Source organism: Suricata suricatta, chromosome 5 (assembly GCF_006229205.1).
Source record: "Suricata suricatta isolate VVHF042 chromosome 5, meerkat_22Aug2017_6uvM2_HiC, whole genome shotgun sequence".
In the NCBI taxonomy this organism is placed as follows: domain Eukaryota; kingdom Metazoa; phylum Chordata; class Mammalia; order Carnivora; family Herpestidae; genus Suricata; species Suricata suricatta.
The window spans coordinates 155802946-155813684 of record NC_043704.1 but is presented as its reverse complement, the minus strand read 5'-3'; positions in this window follow the sequence as shown (position 1 = coordinate 155813684).

The window sequence follows — 10739 nt, the reverse complement described above, 5'->3', positions numbered from 1 at the left end:
TTATTTTCATACATTTTATACCAAGAGACAATGCATTTGTCTAGAATTTACAGAAAAAGAAAATATGTTTGAGGGCTTTACTTAGTAAGAAAATTTCAGGATTTAGAGCTGAGACAGTAGATTTGTAACAGATTAAAATGCATGTTTCTCCAGGTTTCTCAGTTACAAAGTCCTATCGCTGGAGATAAGGATGTATCTTTACTTCTTACTACAGTTCTGGTGTTTTTCACGTGGAAGATTTATTTCCTGCTTTCATCAGGACAGAGGAGGGTCTGAGTGACCTTGCACAGGCTTTCCCAAGTATATTCAATGCAAACTATATTCAAAACAAACCAGTTTGTTACTCTGGAACATTTGGGTATCCTGCCCTGGACAGGATCTTTGGAGCTTGTGTTCCAACATGCTCAGGTCCAGTCCTGCAGGTCTGCCTGTGTTTCCAAGAGCCAACCACATAGGAGATTCAGAGGTGAAGGGGAAAGATTTCACAACTTTTCCCATATAGAATGATACTGGAACAGAGCAGGATCCTGCTCTTGGGGGTGCAAAATGGCACCCCACATTCTAAAAGTTGGCCACTCTCCTGTGAAATTGGTCATAGACTTATCCTTGTGACCAGCCCCACCAATTTTGGTGACATAACTAAGTGAAATTAGACCACATGTGCTGTCAAAACATGTACACATGTGCTTATAGGAACTGTCTTTGTAGTTACTACATTATGTAAGCCACTAAGCGTTCCTACCACAGGGGAATGGAAAACCTTTGAAACCATAACTGCAGACAATAGAAACAAGAGCCAGAACATGTGTGAACATGAATGAATCTCATGTTCATTGTCCATTATGGGAGAAGCCATTGCCTAAAGCCAATCACTGGATGAACCCATTTTAGCAGATGGAATCTGAAAAACACGATGCACAAGAATCTACTTGGTGTGGAAAGTATAGGGTTTGAACAGACTTGAGATTGATGCAGTTTTTGAGTTGCAGGTACTGAATTGTCCTGTAACTTGACTTTGTTCATCCAAACTAATAGCACCTTATACGAAAAATAGTCCAGTTTTGCATATTTAAATTACTTCTGTAAAATTCTACTTACCCTGATTATTGGATAAACTGTACTAAATTATACCCAGAAATATCTGTGTATCAACACTCTGTATTGTGTTTGTTCTTAGCTGCATGGTTGTATGATGACTATATAGATTGGATTGATTAGATGAATTAATATTGAAAGGGGGATAAAATTATTTCATGCTATGAAAGTGACAGGTTCTACTGCAAGAGTGAGTACTACAGAATGGATGGGAGGGATGGTAATAACATCATGGGAAGGAATTCAAGGCAATGGTGGGGAGAGCTTGTGATGTTATATCTATGCAGTTTCATTCCTCACTCTGAATTATACTGAGGATATCTGATGAAAGCCCTGAAATCCATTGGTAACTTCTCACCGAATAAATGGAGAAAACCAGAAGGATGACAGATGATGGATCAGGGATGGAGCCTGGTCTGCAGAAGTCTTTGATCAAGAGCCTAAAAGAAGCTGTAAATGTTAGGTTAGAAGACAGTGGTCCAGATCCAGGACAGCTCTTATTCCTAAAAATTCTAGAGCTCAGAACACTCTGGGAAGAATCCTTGGGACCTTCTGGAGGTGGAAGCAGCAAGATCTTGAGAGAGGAGGAATCTACAAGGAGCCATCTGCTACCCACTGTGGAGCTTTACTTATTCAGAAATAACTGAAGTAATAATTACCTAGTATGTATATCCAAAATTGGCATCAAAATATTCTTTTCATTGTGAAACTATGTTTTTAAAATTAATCTTTGACAAAGTAGAGAAGAGTATCAAATGGAAAGAAAGACATCTGTTTAGCAGGTGGTGCTGGGAGAACTGGACAGCAACATGCAGAAGAATGAAACTAGATCACTTTCTTACACCATACACCTATATATACTCAAAATGGCTGAAGGACCTGAATGTGAGACAGGAAACCATCAAAGCCCTCGAGGAGAAAGTAGGAAACAGCCTCCTTGACCTCAACCACAGCAATTTCCTACTTGACACATCCCAAAAAGCAAGGGAAATAAAAGCAAAAATGATAAATTGGGACTTCATAAGGATAAAAAGCTTCTGCACTGCAAAGGAAACAATCATAAAAACTAATAGGCAACTGACAGAATGGGAAAATAGAGGTGAAAATGACATAACAGATAAAGGTTTAGTATCCCAAATCTACAAGGAACTCACCAAACTCCACAACCTAAAAATGAATAATCCAGCGAAGAAATGGGCAGAAGACATAAACAGCCACCTCTCTAAAGAGGACATCCAGATGGCCAATAAACACATGAAACGATGCTCAGCATCACTCATCATCAGGAAAATACAAATCAAAACCACACTGAGATATCATCTCACGACAGTCAGGGTGACTAAAATGAGCAAATCAAGAGACTATGGATCCTGGTGAGGATGTGGAGAAATGGGCACCCTCCTAGACTCTTGGTGGGAATGCAAACTGGTGCAGCCGCTCTGGAAAACTGTGTGGAGGTTCCTCAAAAAACTATCAATACAACTCCTTTATGGCTTAGCAATAGTACTGCTAGGGAATTACCCAAAGGACACAGAAGTGTTGATGCATAGGAGCACGTGTACCACAATGTTCATAATGTCACTTTCTCCAATAACCAAATCATGGAAAGAGCCTAAAAGTCCATCACCTGATGAATGGATCAAGAAGATGTGGTATATGTATACATTGGAGTATTACATAGCACCGAGAAAGAATGAAATCTGGCCATTTGTAGCAAAGTGGATGGACCTTGAGGGTATCATGCTAAGCGAAATAAATCAAGCAGAAAAGGACAGATATCATATGTTTTTGCTCATAGGTCTAACGGGAGAAACCTAACAGAGGAACATACGGAGGGGAAGGGGGATAGAGAGTTGGGGAGAGAGAGGGACGCAAATCATGAGAGACTCTTAAATACTGAAAAAGAACCAAAGGCTGAAGGGGAGCGGGTGGGGGGAAATCTAACGTGATTTCTTTAAAATAACATGTATCACCCATTTGTTATCTGTCTATATCTATCTATCTATCTATCTATCTATCTATCTATCTATCTATCTATCTCTCTCTCTATCTCTCTATCTCTCTATCTATCTCTCTATCTATATCTATCCATCATCTATCTATTATCTGCTCATCCATTATGCATCTACTATCTATTCATATGTTATTTATTTCAAAACTATTCATCTATCTCAACATTGATCCTAATGGCACATGCCTTGAGACTATGAAGATATTATCTAAAATTTCTTGATAGGCTTATAATAATTAGATCCCAATAATTTCCAGGTCAGACACTCCATTTTCATCAAGGTGTTTATTTGAGTGCCATTAACTTCTTAACAACGTTATTAGTGGTCTCTGTTCCATATCAGAGAACAGTCAACCACTTTCTGTGAAGTCTGATCCTTCTCTGTGAGTTAAAAGCCTCCTGTGTGAGGTGCAGATTTCTCAGGAGAAGGGAGGCACCCTCCACACATGGGAATTCTATCTGCAGATGACAGAGAGTGTGCTCATGTGTTGGTGTCTGTGCACTTCAGGAGGTAGGCACTGCTTCCAAGCTTTGCAGATGACCGAGCAGTCAGAGCCCATCACCAGATAACCATCAGGATCAGGTCTCCAGGTGTGTCCATACTCTACAGAAAGTTGTTGGGTGAAGTTAATGCATCAGTGTGGAAACTAAAACAAATATAATGGGAATCTGTGTCTTATTATTATATTTAATAGAGTGGACGTCAATATATATTTTCTGTGGAATTCTGTATGGAATGACTGTTATTTTTGAGTATTAAAAGTATTCAGTATTTAAAGATTAAGTTTTGAAAGTTGTCTGTACAAAGTGTGCATCTTTTTAAACATGCTTTTGAAAGATAGATCATAGAGAATTGTGATCCACTCATTTGATTATTATTTTATTTTTATGTTCAGAGATCTCAGTCTAATTCTTGATCTTCCTCCAACAAAATTGATACACCATGTGCTCTCCCAACCCCAGACCAACATGCCTTGTGGAATCAACAAAGAGATGCACACAGTGATCCTGGAAGAACCAAGGAGGTCTGACTCAGCCCCTGTCCACCTATAAAGACATGCTCCTACCCACCTGTGCAAATGTCTCCTCAAAAGGAAGGGTAAAATACACTCTCAGGCAGTGGGAGCCCATACCTCTCTCCTCACATAGGGCTGAGGTCTTTGGGGAAGGCCGAGTTGTGTTCTATAAACAGAGGAGAATCAAGAACCTTCCCTGTGCCTCGTGACATCTGTCTAAGGCGAGGATCTCAGGTGTCAGATGTGGGACCATAGGGATGGTTGCCACTGGTAATGACTGGACAAGCTGAGTCTTCTTGTCCCCAGGTGTCCTGTACCAGGTGCATCTGCAGGAATCTGGCCCAAGTGTTGTGGTGCTCACACATCCTGCACCTCACTGGCGGTGTCTCTGGATTCTCCAGCTTAACCATTAATTTCTGGTGGAATAGGATCCACTGATTCCAGGTGAGCGTGTGGAGTAGATGGTTCATATATTATCATATAATCCACAGTACCTACCACTGCCCAGACCATGAGAGCCACATGTCCATCAGTTAGTTGGGCAGAAAGGAGGAGGGATAAAGCAGGTGCTGCCCACACCCTTTGAACTTCCCCCAGCATTAACGTGATGAGAGCCACATAAGGGCTAAAGGACAGGATAAGTGTAGCCACAGAGCTGTCTCAAAGCCACAAGGTGACTTCTGAGAGCTGAGCATGAGTCCAAAAGTTGTAACTTGCCCTTAGGTTACCAAAAAGTCATCAGAGGGCATTCATAATGTCAGGGGCCACTCTCAGATCTCCTGGGCACTCAGGTTTCCAGAGGAAGCTGAGGACATCAGGGTCACTCAGGTCTCCAGGGAGCACTCATATCTTTAGAACTCTAGGGGCATTTATGTCATCAGTTGCCACTCAAATCACCTGGGGACTCTCAGGTAACCTGGGGGCATTCAGGTCATCATGGAGTACACAGGACACCAAATGCCACATAGTCACCTGGCACTCTCAGATCACCAGGCGGCTTATAGGTCACCAGGGCGCATCCTGGATCTCTGAGCTCATATCCAGAAGCAGTAGTGTTTCAGGGTCAGTTTTCCTGTGAGGCATCTTTCTCATCATGTCCTGCAAACTTCATCCTGACCAGTAAACAGAACAAACTCTTTGCTAAAACTTTTACAAACACAGATATCTTCTCATATTTAGAGTGAATGATCATAATAGCAGTATCTACCCTGCTAGATGCCAAGCTTTGGGATAAATCAACTCAAACAATCATACCAGAGCCTCATAGGTATACTGGCCACCATTTAAAATATATATAAGTAATTTCCAAACAGAGGAGACTGACTCATTCAAGTGATCTAAATTTAGTTCATTTGAGGAACTCCTCTCTCCTTGTATCTGCTCTACGGTATTCCTTTGATGTCTATGAAGACAGTAATGACCCTCCCAGTTGTCCAAACCCCACAATGTCTTACTCAGCTCCATGACGGTCTCTCAAAGATTCTCAGTATCTCCATGTTCCTGTGAAATAAAGGTGTTTTTCTACCCCTCTCTTTTTTTTTGTTCTCCCTCTGGGACAGAGTCACCCATGGGGAGCCATCAGCATCAATGTTTATACTGAATTCAGCCTTTCAAGATGGCAGCCAAGGGTCCATTCTCCTGAAATAGGTTGGGTATCTTCCACTTGATCCACCTGTCTCCTGCACCTGCCTCTTCCCACATGAGGCCCAAAACCTCCTCACATCTAGCTGGAAATGAAGTCAGCTCAAACAAATGCAATCAGAACTGAAAGAAGACACACAACTGAACTAATGAAATGAAAAGGATCATAAAAGAAAAACTTAGATATTTATAGGCCAACAACTAGATCACAAGAACAAATTACACATTTTCTAGTATTATGTAATTTACCAAGACTGTTTCATGAAAGAATACAAAGTGAACAAAACAAAAATTAATAAGATTTCCTAAATCTAAAACCTACATGTTCATAAAAAAACACCTAGAAGTATATGGCTTTCTTAAAACGTCTACCAAATATTTAAGGAAGAATTAGCACAAATATTTCTTAAAATATTACGAAATTCTGATGTAACATAATATTCCCAGACGCATTTTATGAGGGCAGTATTACTCTCACACCAAAGCCAAAGAAAGCCACCACAAGGAGGGAAACTACAGGCCAATATCTCAGATTAACATACATACAAAATTCCTTGATAAAATCCGAGCATACTGAATCCAACAGCACATTGAAAGGATCACTCATGATAACCCAGCATGATTCATCCCTGGGATGCAAAGATCCTTCAACATATACAAATGTATAAATGTGATGCTCTACATTAACAGAGAGAATGAGTGAATCTACACCATTCTTAACTAACTCATAAAAACATTTGGACAAAATTCAATGCACAGTCATAATTTTAAAATAACTCAATTATAAAGGAACAGAAATTACCTCCACGTGGTCGTGGCCATGATGAAAATCCCACATTCAACAGCATATTGAACAGTTAAATACTGAAGCCTTTCTTGTCACATCAGGAGCCAGGTAATGATGATTACCCCCAATGTAAGCAGTCAACATGATAATGTGAAGAATAAATATGCCATTCCAAACGGTGTCATCTTGTGACATTATATATTTGAATGAAAGTTATTTGAGAAACAGTCTGAGGACACTATGATCCTCCATTGTCCCCTGACAGCAGGAAATAAATCTCCCTTAGGAAAGTTCCCTTCCCTGTACCAGAAGGGGAGAATTATCCTTAGCACCGAAATAAGGATCTTAGGGGCAAGAAGGCTGTGCAAACAAACCTAGTTACTTGGTGACTAATTTAATACTCCAAAAACACACGTTGGCTTTAACTCTGTACAAATCCAATGTTTTATTGTCTGAAAGTCACAAGTACCACCTGATTTGTTCATTTTCTGGGTGTCATATTATTAGGAAACTCATGTACTTGCAAAATGAAACTTATTCTCTCCCATAGATCTGTCTTATGTCAATTGAATCCTTAGACCAGTAAAAGTCCAGAAGCAAAGAAGGGAAAACTTTCTACTCCTACAACTGGAAGATGTACCCAGAAAAATTAGGCAATAAAAGGAAATAAGAGACATTTAAATCAGTAAGAAGGAAGGAAAATCACCTTTTTGCAGATGGCATATTCTTAAACATAAAGGAACACTAGAGATACCACAAAAATATTAGAACCAATTTTTAAAAAATGAGACAAATTGCAGAATACAAAATGAACAAGAAAAGTGCTGTGATTCCACGCAGCAGTATGAAAATATATGCAAAAGAATAAAAAATTATATAATTTAAAATGGCACAAAATAATGAAATATGGTCATTTGTAGGAAAGTGGATAGACCTAGGGTGTCATGCTAAGCGAAATAAGTCAGGAAGAGAAGGATAGATACCATGTGTTTGCACTCATAGGTCTATCAGGAGAAATATAACAGAGGACCATGGGGAGGGGAAGAGGGAAAGAGAGCTGGGGAGAGTGAGGGACACAAATCATGAGAGACTATTGAATACTGAAAATGAACCATGGACTGAAGGTGGAGGGAAAGGGAGGGAGTAGGGTGATGATCATGGTGGGGGGCACTTGTGGGGAAGAAGCACTGGGTGTATTATGGATCCCAATTTGAAAATAAACTATTAAAAAAATGAAATGGCACAAAATAAAGTATTTTGGTCTAAACATCAAAAACTATGTAAATTCTTGTAATGGGATAAAGACCTATATCGGTTAAAGGTAAGTAAAAATGCACAGGTACTTCTAAATATAACTGTGTTCACAGATTAGAATTCTTCATACTGTGACAGCGGCATTTACACAATCTGACTTAGTAACTCCTCCTGTCGTTCACTTTTGCAGAATCAAATCAAAGTCTGGAGGTTGACATACAGTCAAATGGTATGAAAATAGGGCCCTTTCTGTGCCCTTTAAACCAGCCCAGCCCTGACCCTGAAGCTGGCAGAGGAGCCCCAGCCCCATGAATCTCAGGTGTTCCATTCTGTGATCAGGACAGAACACAGACATCTCACTATGGAGTCTGTGCTTCGCTGGGTTTTCCTTGCTCTGTTCTAAAAGGTAATTTCTGGTGAACGAGAGACACTGAGTATGTGAGTGGATATGAGTGAGAGAAGCAGTGGATGTGTGACCGTTTCCTGATCAGGATGTCTTGTGTCTGCAGGTGTCCAGTGTGAAGTGCAGCTGGTGGAGTCTGGGGAGGCCTGGCAAAGCCCGGTGGCTCCCTGCGACTCTCCTGTGCAGCCTCGGGATTGACTTCAGTAACTTTGACATGAGCTGGGTCCGCCAGGCTCCAGAGAAGGGGCTGGAGTAGGTTTCATGGATTTATGATGATGAAAGTAGCACAAGCTATGTGGTCTCCATGAAGGGCCAATTCACCATCTCCAGAGACAACGCCAAGAAGACGCTCTCTCTGCAGATTAACAACCTGAGAGTCGAGGACACGGCCATGTATTTCTGTGCAAGAGACACAGTGAGGGGGTGTCCGTGTGAGCGCAGACACAAACCTCCCCGTAGAAGGAGATCAGCACCACCAGGGGGTGCACACTGCACAATTCTGGTTTGTATTCCCTGGAGCAGGGGCAGATGGAGGTTACAGGCAGGTTTCCTGTCAGGGTCTGAGCTTCCTTTCCACACAGCAGTTTCCCCCAGCGAGCCCTGATGAACACAGGATTCTGTGCTTGCCTATTCACTCTCTGTATTAGAAACTTTGTTATCATAGGAAAACTACACAAACATGCACAAAAGACACAGTTGTTTGCACTTGCTTACTCCTGTCCCTAAATACGATTGAATCCCAAATGTCCTGAGGCAAAACAGTTGAACTTTTACAGGAGTTCCAGATGCATTTACTGTGCGGCTAGCACCTCAAGATCCCATAGCTCCTCATTATCCTCACCCAGCTCTTGTCCCAAACAAACGAGAGGACACTTCCTTCATGGCACTTTGCTACTCACAACTTTAAATGAGTTAGAGATTTATTCAATTAATCTAAACAAGAGATATGTCATTTCCTGAAGAACAGAACTCAAAGTACATTGGTTTACGTGATTAAATAGGTTGAGAAGTCCCACGATCTACTATCACAAGCTAGAATGCCTGGAAAAACAGTGATGTAATTCTTTCATCTCATTCTGAATTAGCGTCTAGTCTCAGATCTTGGGGACCTGATAATGCAACTCTAGATCAAGGGTATAAGGAGACCAATGTTCCAGTACAAACATGCACATGGGAAGTAAAAATGAGGGAATGCTTCCTCCCTCCATTGGATTCTTTTCAGAACCTTAATGTAGTGGGTGATACCCATGCAGACAGAAGCCATGGATGGAAATATCAGTCTCTTCTCTAAGCACATCACAGACATCCACAGAAACAATGGTTAATTCGGGTACCCATGACGCAGTCAAGATGACACATAAAGTTATTCATGACAAGTCAACCTCTTGTAATCTTGAGGCTCAAAGACTGGAGATTTACATGTCCATGCCATCACCAGGTTGACCCTGCTGGGCATAGCAGTGTTTTTGTGGAGAAGGAGGGCAGAGGCCCACGGAGGGCACTGTGCTCTGAGGATCCCATGTGTTGGGTCAGATGTGGAGAGACAGTTCCCCTTTCTGAAGTGCCTATGGGAGTGGTGGCACTGCCACTCCTGGAACAAGAGAGCTGGCAGGAGCCATTGCAGTACCCTGTTCATTAACATAGGAGCCTCTGCTGAGGACAGCTAATCTCGAAGCTGGATTTTTGCTGTCATTACTATAAACTCCAAACACCCCAGAATTCATTCAACTGGCCTCCTGGAACAAACCAGCACCAACCATAGCACAGCGAGACCCTCCCCCACAGGAGAAGCTCAGTGGCACCACGCTGAGTCCCTACAATTTGGAGTGATGAAACCCATCTGGTGCACCACACAAATAAAACACAAGAGCAATGTCCCATAGGATGTAAAGATGCCTTGGACCCAAATAATGTGAAGGCAGGATTCTGATGTAAGACTGATACACACAAAGCAAGATTATTCAGGGCCCTGGGAGGGCTTCCAGGACAGAGGTAGTGGGTACTCCCACTCCAGGGGTGAGAGTGTGGGCCAATGCCATTATTTCCCCCCAAAACTCAGCATAGACAGACTTCGGTGAGAACAGCCCTCAGTATAGGCTTGAGGTACTTACGCCAAGTTCCAACCCCTTGCACTTTCCAGGTGCTTTATTACTAAAAAATGAGTGCTTGGGAATCAGATCCACATCAGTCCCCTCCCCCAGAAGAACCTCCACAGGCACAACTTGCATTGACCATAGAGAACAACAAACCTCATCTTTAAGTGAAATAGGATGTAGCCTCTCTTGTCAAGCAGACCAAAACACACCTAGTTAAACTTCATCATACACTGTGCAAGGTCTTAAGATACCCCACTTTAAGGAAGTAGAAACGCTGCAGAGGACTGGCCTGAGGGACAGAGGAGCCAAAACACAAGAACAAAGTGCACACAGCACTCACCATAACACTTCCTGAAGTCCCAGTCTGAACAGTACACAAAAGCTTCTTAATATCGCCCTACTTCTCTGGAGCAGAAAACATACAGGCTTTTCTGAA